Below are 15,595 nucleotides of genomic sequence, written 5' to 3' on the forward strand. Positions count from 1 at the left end.
ACTCAAGGTAGACAAGTCCCCTAATCCTAATGAAATGCATCCCAGGGTATTAAAAGAGATGGCGGAAGTTATAGCAGATGCTTTCGTTATAATCTACCAAAATTCTCTGGACTCTGGGGAGGTACCAGCGGATTGGAAAGCAGCTAATGTAATGTCTCTGTTTAAAAAACGGGGCAGACAAAAGGCAGGTAACTATATGCCGGTTAGTTTAACATCTGTAGGGGAAAATGCTTGAAACTATCATTAAGGAAGAAATAGCGGGACATCTAGATAGGAATAGTGCAATCAAGCAGACGCAGCATGGATTCATGAGGGGGAAATCATGTTTAACTAATTTACTGGAATTCTTTGAGGATATAACGAGCATGGTGGATAGAGGTGTACCGATGGATGTGGTGTATTTAGATTTCCAAAAGGCATTCGATAAAGTGCCACACAAAAGGTTACTGCAGAAGATAGAGGTACGCGGAGTCAGAAGAAATGTATTAGCATGGATAGAGAATTGGCTGGTGAACAGAAAGCAGAGAGTCGGGATAAATGGGTCCTTTTCGGGTTGGAAATCGGTGGTTAGTGGTGTGCCACAGGGATCGGTGCTGGGACCACAACTGTTTACAATATACATAGATGACCTGGAAGAGGGGACAGAGTGTAGTGTAACAAAATTTGCAGATGACACTAAGATTAGTGGGAAAGCGGATTGTGTAGAGGACACAGAGAGGCTGCAAAGAGATTTGGATAGGTTAAGCGAATGGGCGGAGGTTTGGCAGATGGAATACAATGTCGGAAAGTGTGAGGTCATCCACCTTGGGAAAAAAAACAGTAAAAGGGAATATTATTTGAATGAGGAGAAATGACAACATGCTGAGATGCAGAGGGACCTGGGAGTCCTTGTGCATGAATCCCAAAATGTTAGTTTGCAGGTGCAGCAGGTAATCAGGAAGGCGAATGGAATGTTGGCCTTCATTGCGAGATAGATGGAGTACAAAAGCAGGGAGGTCCTGCTGCAACTGTATAGGGTATTGGTAAGGCCGCACCTGGTGTACTACTTTGGTCACCTTACTTAAGGAAGGATATACTGGCTTTGGAGTGGGTACAGAGATGATTCATTAGGCTGATTCCGGAGATGAGGGGGTTACCTTATGATGATAGATTGAGTAGACTGGGTCTTTACTCATTGGAGTTCAGAAGGATGAGGGGTGATCTTATAGAAACATTTAAAATCATGAAAGGGATAGACAAGATCGAGGCAGAGAGGTTGTTTCCACTAGTAGAGGAGGCTAGAACTAGGGGGCACAGCCTCAAAATACGGGGGAGCCAATTTAAAACCGAGTTGAGAAGGAATTTCTCCTCCCAGAGGGTTGTGAATCTGTGGAATTCTCTGCCAAAGGAAGCAGTTGAGGCTAGCTCATTGAATGTATTCAAGTCACAGATAGATAGATTTTTAACCAATAAGGGAATTAAGGGTTACGGGGAGCGGGCGGGTATGTGGAGCTGAGTCCACGGCCAGATCAGCCATGATCTTTTTGAATGGCGGAGCAGGCTCGAGGGGCTAGATGGTCTACTCCTGTTCCTAATTCTTATGTTCTTATGTTCTTATGATCTTATGTTCTTAAATACATTGTGCAGCCACCAGAAGGCTCATCCCCTGGAGTCCCAAGGGATCCCACAATCCCTTGGGAGCACCTGTACATAAGGAGACCTCACAGGCTGGGGAGGCACTCTGGAGACCTGCAATAAAAGACTGTCACACATTACTTTTAGCTCACACTATATAGTCAGACTCTTTAATCATACATAACAATTCCTTCTTCTAGCTTGCCTAGAAGATTATTCCCAACATTAACTTTAGGAAAGGATGGCTTGAAAAAGGGAAACGATTGCTGTCGACATTGATAACGTAAGTTTTGGAAGGATCAATTTTCACCCCTCACTGGTGACCATACATAATCAGTTAGGTCACAATTAATACTAAAGAGCCAGTAGTAGCTCTTTACTAAGCTAAGGGAAGGGTCAAAGGTGAAAGTGCGCATTAGGATTAGCCCTACCCTCGAAGTATGAACAATTTGTGTAATTGGACCACATGATAAACTTATTCAGCAACTTCCCCAATACACCAACAGTTCCAGAAGCCTTATTACCATTGTATTTGCTAACACCATCCAATTGCTTTCCTTCAGTTCATCATTATGGCTCTTACCCATTCCTTCACTAATAATATTAACACCAAAACTGTTGTGTATCTGTTAAGAATGCACTCTCATGTTCCACCACCTGGGAGCGCATCCCCTGAAGTTCCAAGGGATCCCAGCATCCCTTTAGAGCTCAGTATATAAGCCGGCCCCCTAAGACCTATTCCTCACTCTGGAGTGTCTTGATAAAGACTGAGGTCACTGTTACTTTAACCTCCCTGTGTGCAGTCTCATCTGTGTTAGGAACACAATAACTGGCGACGAGTATACGAATCCAACGCAAAGATGCAGCAAACTGTGGGCATCCTGGAGAAGTTGTCAGAGGGTGAGGACTGGAAAGCCTATGTCAAATGGCTAGTCCAGTATTTCGTAGCCAACGAGCTGGATCCAGAAGGAAGAGCTGCAAATAGGAGAGCGGTCCTCCTCGCGGTCTGCGGGGCACCGACCTACAGCCTCATGAAGAATCTTCTGGCTCCAGTGAAACCCACAGATAAGTCGCATGAGGAGCTGTGTACACTGGTTCGGGAGCATTTTAATCCAAGGGAGAGCGTGCTGATGGCGAGGTATCGGTTCTACATGTGCCAGCGATCTGAATGTCAGGAAGTGGCAAGCTACTTCGCCGAGCTAAGGCGACTTGCAGGACAATGTGAGTTTGATGGCTACCTGGTGCAAATGCTCAGAGACTTTTTTGTACTGGGCATTGGCCACGAATCCATCCTACAAAAACTTTTGACTGCAGAGACACCGACCCTCAGTAAGGCCATTGCGATAGCACAGGCATTTATGTCCATCAGTAATAACACCAAACAAATCTCGCAGCACACAAGTGCTGGAAATGTTCATAAATTAACTGGAACTGTGTTTGCGAGCAGAAATGTACAGGGCAGAAACCAAGAGTCTGCAACTGCCAGCAGGCCTCAGATGATCCAGATGACTCAGAGTCCGCAACAAAAAATGAATGCAAGGCAATTCACACCTTGTTGGCATTCTGGAGGCTTCCATTCAGCCTATTCATGCCGCTTCAAAGGGTATGTTTGCAAGAGCTGTGGAACAATGGGGCACCTCCAACGAGCTTGCAGATGAGCTGCAAGCTCTGCAAAACCTGCTCACCACCACGTGGCAAAGGAAGATCGGTCCCTGGTGGATCAAAGCAATTTTGAGCCTCAGAGAGAGATAGCAGATGCTGAAGTACACGGGGTGCACATATTTTCGACAAAATGTCCACCTATAATGCTAAATGTAAAATTGAATGGCTGACCTGTAGCCATGGAACTGGACACTGGTGCCAGCCAAACCATCATGAGTAAAAAGATACTTGAGAGATTTGTGGTGTAACAAGGCACTCAGACCAGCCCTGAGCCCTATCCACATGAAACTGAGAACATACACCAAAGAGCTTATCACTGTCCTAGGCAGTGCCATGGCCAACATAAAAAACATAAGGACATAAGAATTATGAACAGGAGGAGGCCATCTAGCCCCTCGAGCCTGCTCCGCCATTCAACAAGATCATGGCTGATCTGGCCATGGACTCAGCTCCACTTACCTGCCCGCTCCCCATAACCCTTAATTCCCTTATTGGTTAAAAATCTATCTATCTGTGACTTGAATACATTCAATGAGCTAGCCTCAACTGCTTCCTTGGACAGAGAATTCCACAGATTCACAACTCTCTGGGAGAAGAAATTCCTTCTCAACTCGGTTTTAAATTGGCTTCCCCCGTATTTTGAGGCTATGCCCCCTAGTTCTAGTCTCCCCGACCAGTGGAAACAACCTCTCTGCCTCTATCTTGTCTATCCCTTTCATTATTTTAAATGTTTCTATAAGATCACCCCTCATCCTTCTGAACTCCAATGAGTAAAGACCCAGTCTACTCAATCTATCATCATAAGGTAACCCCCTCATCTCCGGAATCAGCCTAGTGAATCGTCTCTGTATCCCCTCCAAAGCCAGTATATCCTTCCTTAAGTAAGGTGACCAAAACTGCACGCAGTACTCTAGGTGCAGCCTCACCAATACCTGTACAGTTGCAGCAGGACCTCCCTGCTTTTGTACTCCATCCCTCTCGCAATGAAGGCCAACATTCTATGCACCTTCCTGATTACCTGCTGCACCTGCAAACTAACTTTTTGGGATTCATGCACAAGAACCCCCAGGTTGCTCTGCACCGCAGCATGTTGTAATTTCTCCCCTTTCAAATAATGTTCCCTTTTACTGTTTTTTTTTCCAAGATGGGTGACCTCACATTTTCCAACATTGTATTCCATCTGACAAACCTTAGCCCATTCGCTTAACCTATCTAAATCTCTTTGCAGCCTCTCTGTGTCCTCTACACAACCCGCTTTCCCACTAATCTTTGTGTCATCTGCAAATTTTGTTACACTACACTCTGTCCCCTCTTCCAGGTCATCTATGTATATTGTAAACAGTTGTGGTCCCAGCACCGATCCCTGTGGCACACCACTAACCACCGATTTCCAACCCGAAAAGGACCCATTTATCCGACTCTCTGTTTTCTGTTAGCCAGCCAATTCTCTATCCATGCTAATACATTTCCTCTGACTCCACGTACATTTATCTTCTGCAGTAACCTTTTGTGTGGCACCTAATCGAATGCCTTTTGGAAATCTAAATACATCACATCGATCGGTACACTTCTATCCACCATGCTCGTTATATCCTCAAAGAATTCCAGTAAATTAGTTAAACATGATTTCTCCTTCATGAATCCATGTTGCGTCTGCTTGATTGCACTATTCCTATCTAGATGTCCCGCTATTTTTTTCTTAATGATAGCTTCAAGCATTTTCCCCACTACAGAAGTTAAACTAACCGGCATATAGTTACCTGCCTTTTGTCTGCCCCATTTTTTAAACAAATGCGTTACATTAGCTGCTTTCCAATCTGCTGGTACCTCCCCAGGGTCAAGAGAATTTTGGTAGAATATAATGAATGCATCTGCTATAACTTCCGCCATCTCTTTTAATACCCTGGGACACATGTCATCAGGACCAGGGGACTTGTCTACCTTGAGTCCCATTAGCCTGTACAGCACTACTCCCCTAGTGATAGTGATTATCTCAAGGTCCTCCCTTCCCACATTGCCGTGACCAGCAATTTTTGGCATGGTTTTTGTGTTTTCCACTGTGAAGACCGAAGCAAAATAATTGTTTTAAGGTCTCAGCCATTTCCACATTTTCCATTATTAAATCCCCCTTCTCATCTTCTAAGGGACCAACATTTACTTTAGTCACTCTTTTCCGTTTTATATATCGGTAAAAGCTTTTACTATCTGTTATTATGTTTTGCGGAAGTTTACTTTCGTAATCTATCTTTCCTTTCTTTATTGCTTTCTTAGTCATTCTTTGCTGTCGTTTAAAATTTTCCCAATCTTCTAGTTTCCCACTCACCTTGGCCACTTTATACGCATTGGTTTTTAATTTGATACTCTCCTTTATGTCCTTGATTATCCACGGCTGGTTATCCCTTCTCTTACCGCCCTTCTTTTTCACTGGAATATATTTTTGTTGAGCACGATGAAAGAGCTCCTTAAAAGTCCTCCACTGTTCCTCAATTGTGCCACCATTTAGTCTGTGTTTCCAGTCTACTTTAGCCAACTCTGCCCTGATCCCACTGTAGTCCCCTTTGTTTAAGCATATTATGCTCGTTTGAGACAATATGTCCTCACCCTCAATCTGTACTACAAATTCAACCATACTGTGATCACTCATTCCGAGAGGATCTTTTACTAGGAGATCGTTTATTATTCCTGTCTCATTACACAGGACCAGATCTAAGATAGCTTGCTCCCTTGTAGGTTCTGTAACATACTGTTCTAAGAAACAATCCCGTATGCATTCTATGAATTCCTCCTCAAGTCTACCCCGTGCGATTTGATTTGATCAATCGATATGTAGGTTAAAATCCCCCATGATTACTGCCATTCCTTTTTCACATGACTCCATTATTCCCTTGATTATTGTCCGCCCCACCGTGAAGTTATTATTTGGGGGCCTATAAACTACGCCCACCAGTGACTTTTTCCCCTTACTATCTCAAATCTCCACCCACAATGATTCAACATTTTGTTCATTAGAGCCAATATCCTCTCTCACATCTGCCCTGATATCATCCTTTATTAACAGAGCTACCCCACCTCCTTTCCCTTCTTGTCTATCTTTCCGAATTGTCAGATACCCCCGTATGTTTAATTCCCAGAGTTGGCCCCCCTGCAACCACGTTTCTGTAATGGCCACCAAATCATACCCATTTGTAATGATTTGTGCCATCAACTCATTTACTTTATTTCGAATGCTGCGTGCATTTAGGTAGAGTGTTTTAATACTAGTTTTTAAACCGTGATTTTTAGTTTGGACCCCTCCTGCAGCCCCTTTATATTCATACATATTGTCCCTACCTATCACCTTGTGGTTTACACTTACCCCAATGCTACTCTGCTCTGTTGCCTCCTGCCTTTTGCATTCTTTCTTGGGGTCCTGTTCATCTGAGCTCTCACACACTCTAACTAGCTTAGAGCCCTCTCCTGGGTTCCGAATACTCCTCGCATTGAGGCACCGAGCTTTCATGCTTGCCTTTTTATTACACTTTGACCCTTTAAAATTTTGCTGTACAATGGCCCTTTTTGTTTTTTGCCTTGGGTTTCTCTGCCCTCCACTTTTACTCATCTCCTTTCTGTCTTTTGCTTCTGTCTTCATTTTGTTTCCCTCTGGTTCCCATCCCCCTGCCATGTTAATTTAACTCCTCCCCAACGGCACTAGCAAACACTCTCCCTAGGACATTCGTTCCGGTCCTGCCCAGGTGCAGACCGTCTGGTTTGTACTGGTTCCACCTCCCCCAGAACCGGTTCCAATGCCACAAGAATCTGAATCCCTCCCTGCTGCACCACTGCTCAAGCCACGTATTCATCTGAGCTATCCTGCGATTCCTACTCTGACTAGCTCGTGGCACTGGTAGCAATCCCGAGATTACTACTTTTGAGGTCCTACTTTTTAATTTAGCTCCTAGCTCCTTAAATTCGTCTCGTATGACCTCATCCCGTTTTTTACCTATATCGTTGGCACCAATGTGCACCACGACAACTGGCTGTTTACCCTCCCTTTTCACTATGTCCTGCACCCGCTCCGAGACATCCTTGACCCTTGCACCAGGGAGGCAACATACCATCCTGGAGTCTCGGTTGCGGCCGCAGCAACACCTATCTATTCCCCGTACAATTGAATCCCCTATCACTATCACTCTCCCACTCTTTTTCCTGCCCTCCTGTGCAACAGAGCCACCCATGGTGCCATGAACTTAGCTGCTGCTGCCCTCCCCTGATGAGTCATCCCCCTCAACAGTACTCAAAGCGATGTATCTGTTTTAGGGGGTTGACCACAGGGGACCCCTGCACTACCTTCCTTGCACTGCTCTTCCTGCTGGTCTTCCATTCCTTATCTGGCTGTGGGCCCTTCACCTGCGGTAAGACCAACTCGCTATACGTTCCAATCACGTCATTCTCAGCATCGTGGATGCTCCAGAGCGAATCCACCCTCAGCTCCAATTCTGCAACATGGACCGTCAGGAGCTGGAGGCGGATGCACTTCCCGCAGATGTAGTCATCAGGGACACCGGAAGTTCCTGAGTTCCCACATGGTACAGGAGGAGCATATCACGTGACCGAGCTCTCCTGCAATGACTTAACCCTTAGATACACTTAAATTGGCAAAAACAATGCTAAAGTTTACTCACTGTTATAGAAGAGAAAAAAGAAAAACTACTCACCAATCACCAGCCAATCACTTACCCCCTTGGCTGTGACGTCAACTTTCTATTTTTTTCTACATCTTTTTTGCCTTCTCCCTATAGCTGCACAAGCATGCCTCTCCACGCATCTCCTGATTGCCGCCGCGTTGGGCCTGTTATAGGCCTCTCGCCGACCCCGGACTCATGCCTCTCCACGCATCTCCAAGGTCACCTACGAGGGCACGGTGCACGAACTGCCACTCTGGATTGTCCCGGCGATGGGCCCATACTGCTTAGAAGGAGCTGGCTGGGCAAAATCCACTGGAAGTGGGATGACATCCGAGCGCTATCACATAGCGATGAGGCCTCATGTACCCAGGTTCTTAACAAATTTCCTTCCATTTTGAGCCAGGCATTCCGGGACGAAGGTGCGGATCCACTTGGTCGCAGAGGCATGACCCATTCACCACAAGGCGCGAGCGGTACCTCACATGATGAGGGAAAGAGTGAAAATCGAGCTGGACAGGCTGCAACGCGAGGGCATCATCCTTGGGAGCACTGTATATATGCTGGCCCCTAAGGCCTGTTCCTCACTCTGGAGTGTCTTGATAAAGACTGAGGTCACTGTTACTTTAACCTCCCTGTGTGCAGTCTCATCTGTGTTAGGAACACAATAAAAACCAAATCCAGAAAAAAAGCTAATTCCCATCTATACCTCATCTTTAACAGGAATAGTAAAGGATGACCATTATTTTCACCCCTTGGTGCCTGTCTTGTGCGTTTGTTTATCTATCCCAGTACTCCTATGGATTGCATCCTCAGTGGCTACAGCCTGGGAGATGGAAAATGCTGAGCTTCCATTGAGGACACTTCAGACAGGACATGCTGCATGTCCTAAAGCAACTCTGGGCCTTGAGGGCACTGCTGTATACTTCGGTAGCTTGCCATCTGCAGGGGCTGGCTGTGTGGCAGTGGCAAGGGCACTGACAGTGTGGGAACAGGTGTGCTGTCGTCCTGAGAGTGCATCGCCTGTGCCTCACCCATGGAGCCAGGACCACCATCCTTGCGCTTTTTAGAGAATGTGCCTGTCATGCTCAAATAGTTCGTACACAGAGTGTAAGATATGACGGCAGGGTGAGGGGTGGGGGGGGGGGGTCGGGGGGGGTGGTGAGGATTGTAATAGTGGTAAGTGTGTGAGTATGGGGAGAGGGAAGTGGACTCAAGTATGGTTCAGTTTTTGTAGGGGAGTGGAGCTCGTGTTGTGTGCATTGAGGCTGGAGATTGTAGAGGTGTGAGGAGAGAATTCGAGAGCAGCATTCTGTTGACTTTGACTTCTGTCATTTGTTCCGTGGTCCAAGGAAGCACTAAGTCCAAGAACTTGAAGGCCCTCATAATACAAGATGCCATTTACTAACACACAGCATCCTTAGCTCTCAGCTGTCCCAGGAAAACCGATAACTTTACTTGAGAACTTTGTTGAGGTCAAATTGATTCTACCAGGAGTTGGTGTAATGCTCATTTTGGGAACACTACTCGGTTTGACAGAACCATTTAGAAAGCTGCTTTTTCTTTAAATTTGTGTCTCAAAAGTGAAGCAAGGTTATGGTATAACATTGTAAATTTGCCTATTTAACATTCATTGATGTCTGTAAAAAGGGTCGTGCTGCAATAGTAAATCTAATGCCACCCTTGGGGACATTGCAGCTCTAAAATGGGCACTGGCAGCAAGGTCTGCTCTTCAACAATGTTACTGGTGATGGTGCGCCTTCCTTGATGGGTAGCAGTGGAAAACATCTTTAAAGTGGATACTGGCAGTAAGCAGCACTCTTTCAATAGTGTAATGATTGCATGCCTCGCTATTTACAAATTCCAGTTGAAAGATTACCTTAATTTATTTAATACCCTCGTTTTTTTTTTAATTGTCCAATCTGGATTTTTTTCAACAAGTTCAAAACCACACATATGTTTTTTTTTTCACTTTGCAAACAATCATGGCAGTATATAAAATGGAAGAATATAAATGGAGCAGAATTTCCTGGAATAATCTTATGATTCCCAAAATATCTGAGAATTATTCACCATTTTGTCAGTAATATTTTCCAATTTGCAGCTAACTGATGTCTGTACAACTAATGTTTAGGTATCTTGAGTAATCCTCTGACTACCGGGGTGTACTCATCAGTGTTCTCGCTCAGACCAACATCCCCAGCATTGAAGCACTGACCACACTCGACCAGCTCCGTTGGGCCGGCCACATTGTCAGCATGCCCGACACGAGACTCCCAAAGCAAGCGCTCTACTCAGAACTCCTACATGGCAAGCGAGCCCCAGGTGGGCAGAGAAAACATTTCAAGGACACCCTCAAAGCCTCCTTAATAAAGTGCAACATTCCCACTGACACCTGGGAGTCCCTGGCCAAAGACCGCCCTAAGTGGTGGAAGAGCATCCGGGAGGGAGCTGAACACCTCGAGTCTCGTTGCCGAGAGCATGCAGAAAACAAGCGCAGGCATTGGGAGGACCGTGCGGCAAACCAGACTCCCCACCCACCCTTTCCTTCAACCACTGTCTGTCCCACCTGTGATAGAGACTGTAATTCCCGTATTGGACTGTTCAACCACCTGAGAACTCACTTTTGGAGTGGAAGCAAGTCTTCCTCAATTTCGAGGGACTGCCGATGGTGATGACTTTCATCAGTCAACCAGGCTTCTGTTTCTTGCGATTTGGCAAATATGGTCTGTAGAAATTGAGAGAATCAGGTTATTGCCAAGCTATTGGGTGAATTGTAGCAATGTGAGTGAGACATGGCCAGCGTGAAGATCTGCTGCAATGTTGAAAGTCACCCATTAACGCTGTGATAATTTACTGAGTCAGTGAATGGAGAATGGAAAGGCGACACAAGCTATGATGGATGTGACATCCTGCTGCATTGTGAGATTTCAGCGTTCAGAAGAGACGGTTATACTGTGCTTCGCTGATAACTCAGAAAGGATCACATTTTAATTACGCATGCACTTTTAGTTTGTCTTGAACCAATTGTTTTAGTGGTACCCACCTCATAGATGGGCTCAGTTGGTAGCACACACTATTTACAGAACGGGGAGTGGGGGGTGTCCAGAACATCGTGGGCTGGCCAGGACCAGCTTGGGGGTGTGTGGGGTGGGAGTCGGGTGGTGATCGGGGACTAGGAGCAGCAGGTGGGGTTAGGCTCTGAAGTGATCAGAGCCAGAGGAGTAGTACAGGGATGGGTGCTGCAGGAGCAGGGAGGGGGAGGGCCCGTGGGGGGGGATCAGAGGCCTGGGTGGGGCGGGGTAGGCATGGGCGAGGGGAGGCTTGTGGGGTGATCGGAGGCTTTGCGTGAGGCGGGGGGGGGGAGGCCTAGGGAGGGGGAAGTCTCATGGGGAAATGGAGGCCTGGGGGGGTTGGCATGGGGGAGGGGAGGCTTGTGGGCTGATCAGTGGCTTCGGGTGTGGGATGGGGGAGACCTGGAGGAGGTGAGGCTTGGGAGGGAATCGGAGGTTTGGGGGTGAATCAGAGGCCTGGTAGAGTGATCAGAAGCCTCATGGAATGGGGGAATCTCCGATCGCAGCGAGTAGATTAGGCAGGGACCCTGGATTCAGAAGGTAAGTGTAAAGGCACTCCTGGATGCAATAGTCCTCGCCTTGTTTCAGTTGGCCGGTTTTGCAAAGTGTGCAAGACCCCACCAACTAAAGCCTTCATAGCTAGGGGATTTGAGTGTCGGAGCAGGGAGGTCTTACTGCAGTTGTACAGGGCCTTGGTCAGGCCTCACCTGGAATATTGTGTTCAGTTTTGGTCTCCTAATCTGAGGAAGGACATTCTTGCTATTGAGGGAGTGCAGCGAAGGTTCACCAGACTGATTCCCGGGATGGCAGGACTGACATATGAGGAGAGACTGGATCGACTGGGCCTGTATTCACTGGAGTTTAGAAGGATGAGAGGGGATCTCATAGAAACATATAAAATTCTCACTGGACTGGACAGGTTAGATGCAGGAAGAATGTTCCCAATGTTGGGGAAGTCCAGAACCAGGGGACACAGTCTAAGGATAAGGGGTAAGCCATTTAGGACTGAGATGAGGAGAAACTTCTTCACTCAGAGAGTTGTTAACCTGTAGAATTCTCTACTGCAGAGAGTTGTTGATGCCAGTTCATTGGATATATTCAAGAGGGAGTTAGATATGGTTCTTATGGCTAAAGGGATCAAGGGGTATGGAGAGAAAGCAGTAAAGGAATACTGAGGGAATGATCAGCCATGATCTTATTGAATGGTGGTGCAGGCTCGAAGGGCTGAATGGCCTGCTCCTGCACCTATTTTGTATGTTTCTATGTTTCTCTGTTTCTAAAAACAAAATGGAGGTTAAAGAAGAGGCTTCAAGACTCATTATAATACTTAAATAGATGACTGGCCTGCTGGCAGCGTATTGACTGCCCACCCCCATGCCCTCCATCCTGGTTTCCTTAACTTTGGTAGCAAAAATCAAAGAGCAAGTTATTATTTAAATGGAGAAAGATTGCAAAGTGCTGCAGTGCAGCGGGACCTGGGGGTACTTGTGCATGAAACACAAAAGGATAGTATGTAGGTATAGCAAGTGATCAGGAAGGCCAATGGTTTATTGGCCTTTATTGCAAAGGTGATGGAGTATAAAAGCAGGGAAGTCTTGCTACAGCTTTATAAGGTATTGGTGAGGCCACACCTGGAATACTGTATGCAGTTTTGGTTTCCATATTTACGAAAGGATATACTTGCTTTGGAGGCAGTTCAGAGAAGGTTCACTAGGTTGATTCCAGGGATGAGGGGCTTGACTTATGAGGAAAGGTTGAGTAGGTTGGGCCTCTACTCATTGGAATTCAGAAGAATGAGAGGTAATCTTATCGAAACGTATAAGATTATAAGGGGGCTTGACAGGGTGGATACAGAGAGGATATTTCCACTGATGAGGGAGACTAGAACTAGAGGGCATGATCTTAGAATAAGGGGCCACACATTTAAAACAGAGATGAGGAGAAATTTCTTCTCTCAGAGGGTTGTAAATCTGTGGAATGTTCTGCCTCAGAGAGCTGTGGAAGCTGAGACATTGTATACATTTAAGACAGGAATAGACAGTTTCTTAAATGATAAGGGGATAAGGGGTTATGGGGAGCGGGCAGGGAAGTGGAGCTGTGTCCATGATCGGATCAGCCATGATCTTATTAAATGGTGGAGCAGGCTCGAGGGGCCGTATGGCCTATTCCTGCTCCTATTTCTTATGTTCTTATGTAAGATATGCAGTGCACGGGTTGGAGGCGGGTTCAGGTCGGGATTCACATTTTTAACACTTTAACTGTCCCACGCCCTCAAACCACCTGTTTTTTCCTTTGGTTAAAATTCTCCCAGTGGGCGAGAGGTGGATCTTTGAAGCCCATTTGGGAATGTGTGGGTGGACTCAGGCAGACAGAGATAGTTGCTGTGAGAATCAGGAAATGAAACGAGGAGTAAGAGAGAGGGAAGCCACCGATTTCAACTCCTTTGTTGTGCAGCGATGGTGATTTTCAGAGTTGCATCATGATAAAAAGATATGTGCCTTCGTCATGCCTGTTCTTTAGAAATAATTGAAGAAATAAGATGCAGACTCTTTCTGCATTCATGGAACACAGATTTTTTTTAAATACCTTGGCTATTGTTTGGCAGAGATTTTAATTTAGTCTATTGTACCAATTGATTTTTTTTAAGTGTCCAAATGGAAGATGTGTTAAATAAGAGGCAGAGTTTGAAAAACCAGGGCGAGAATTCAAGTACTGTTTTCCTCTTTTCCAACAGAACCTGTTCCTGTGCATCATGTATTACAGCTCCCTGGACCTGGTGTCCATGGGAGCCGATTTTCAGCAAGGCTCCAGCCCACCCAAAGTGCCGCTGATGGCCGTCGAGGTACCAGACGGTACTTTGGGCGGGATATTCATCGGCGAGGCCCCTGAAAGGTCAGCGGGCAGAAAATGGAAGACGTACGGCGCCAATCTGGGCGGGAGCTGGCGGGAGGTCTCATTGTCGGCGGCACAGGCGTTTGCCGCCCAAGTGCCGCCGAGGATGGAGTCGGGCCCACGGAGGGTCGAAGAGCTGAAATGAAACTGCAGCAGTAAAATGTAAAATAACTATTGGAAGACCTACAGGGGACCCCATCCAGGTAAGTCGCTGTGGAAATTTTAAAAAAATGTTCCTTTACCTTTCTTACTGGTTCTTCACACTCACCGTCGGGGACAGACCAGCCTCCAGCTAGAGGTCCACCCACATTCTGCCGCCGAGTCCCTCCGACTCCCGCCCGCAGGAATCTGGGAGCTCGGCGGGCGGGAGCTCAGTTGCGCCACTCGGCCGTCCGCTGACGTCAGCGGACGGTTCCCGGCGGCTCTCCCCACCCGCCCTGCTCCAGGCCACCCCGAAAGTGGCACTGGGCGGATCAAGGAGAACAATGTCGGCGGCAGTGGGCGGCAGCGGGCAGTGAGGTGATGAATTTCGGCCCCCAGATACCCATTTCTAAGGCTATATACTGGCCGGAAATGACTACATCTCATAGGGAATCAATGGGTTTAGTCCAGCGTTACACTGTATTTTGTAGATTATACATGGGTTTATATCAAGTTTATCCTGTTTCCAGGATATTTTTAAATGATGGATGATCAGAAGTGCACAAACCTGGTTCTCTTTGTGCCCTGATAATGTAGGCACTGATTCATACTGGGATATGGTTCATTGGGTTCTAGCTCCCGACTTCTCCTCATTCAAGGAATTGTTTTTTTTTATTTGATAGGACTGAAGTGATCCGTCCTCAACCCATGATCACACACACACACACACACACACACGCACTCTCTATGACTGCATAGTCATGTGGAATGGAAACCATTGCCAATTTTCCACTCGCCGGCCCAGAGGCACTGAGGCCAACAGTATTGTGCCTACTACCACTCCTGATGAAACCATTTAGCTTAGCACAGAAATAGACCTTTCTGATCTGTATAGCTCAGTACCATCGGCACATCTAGAATACAGTTGTGTATATCACGTACAGTTTTGGTCTCCGTATTTAAGGAAGGATATACTTGCATTGGAGGTTGTTCAGAGAAGGTTCACTAGGTTGATTCTGGAGATTGGGGGGTTGACTTATGAGGATAGGTTGAATAGGTTGGGCCTATACACATTGGAGCTCAGAAGAATGAGAGGTGATCTTATCGAGACATATAAGATAATGAGGAGGGTCGACAAGATGGATGCAGAGAGGATATTTCCACTCATGGGAGAAACTAAAACTAGAGGGCATCATCTCAGAATAATGGGCCGCCCATTTAAAACTGAGATGAGGAGGAATTTCTACTTTCAGAGGGTTGTAAATCTGTGGAATTCTCAGCCCCAGAGAGCTGTGGAGGCTGGGTCATTGAATATATTTAAGGCGGAGATGGACAGATTTTTGAGCGATAAGGGAGTAAAGGGTTATGGGGAGCGGGCGGGGAAGTGGAGCTGAGTCCATGATCAGATCAGCCATGATCGTATTAAATGGCGGAGCAGGCTCGAGGGGCCAAAGGCCAACTCCTGTTCCTATTTCTTATGTTCTTATGTACTCCTTATTTGAATATCACCATCTGTGACACACAATCCTATCTGCTGCTTTGTACTTCTAC

This window comes from Pristiophorus japonicus, chromosome 10 (assembly GCF_044704955.1).
Source record: "Pristiophorus japonicus isolate sPriJap1 chromosome 10, sPriJap1.hap1, whole genome shotgun sequence".
Lineage (NCBI taxonomy): Eukaryota > Metazoa > Chordata > Chondrichthyes > Pristiophoridae > Pristiophorus > Pristiophorus japonicus.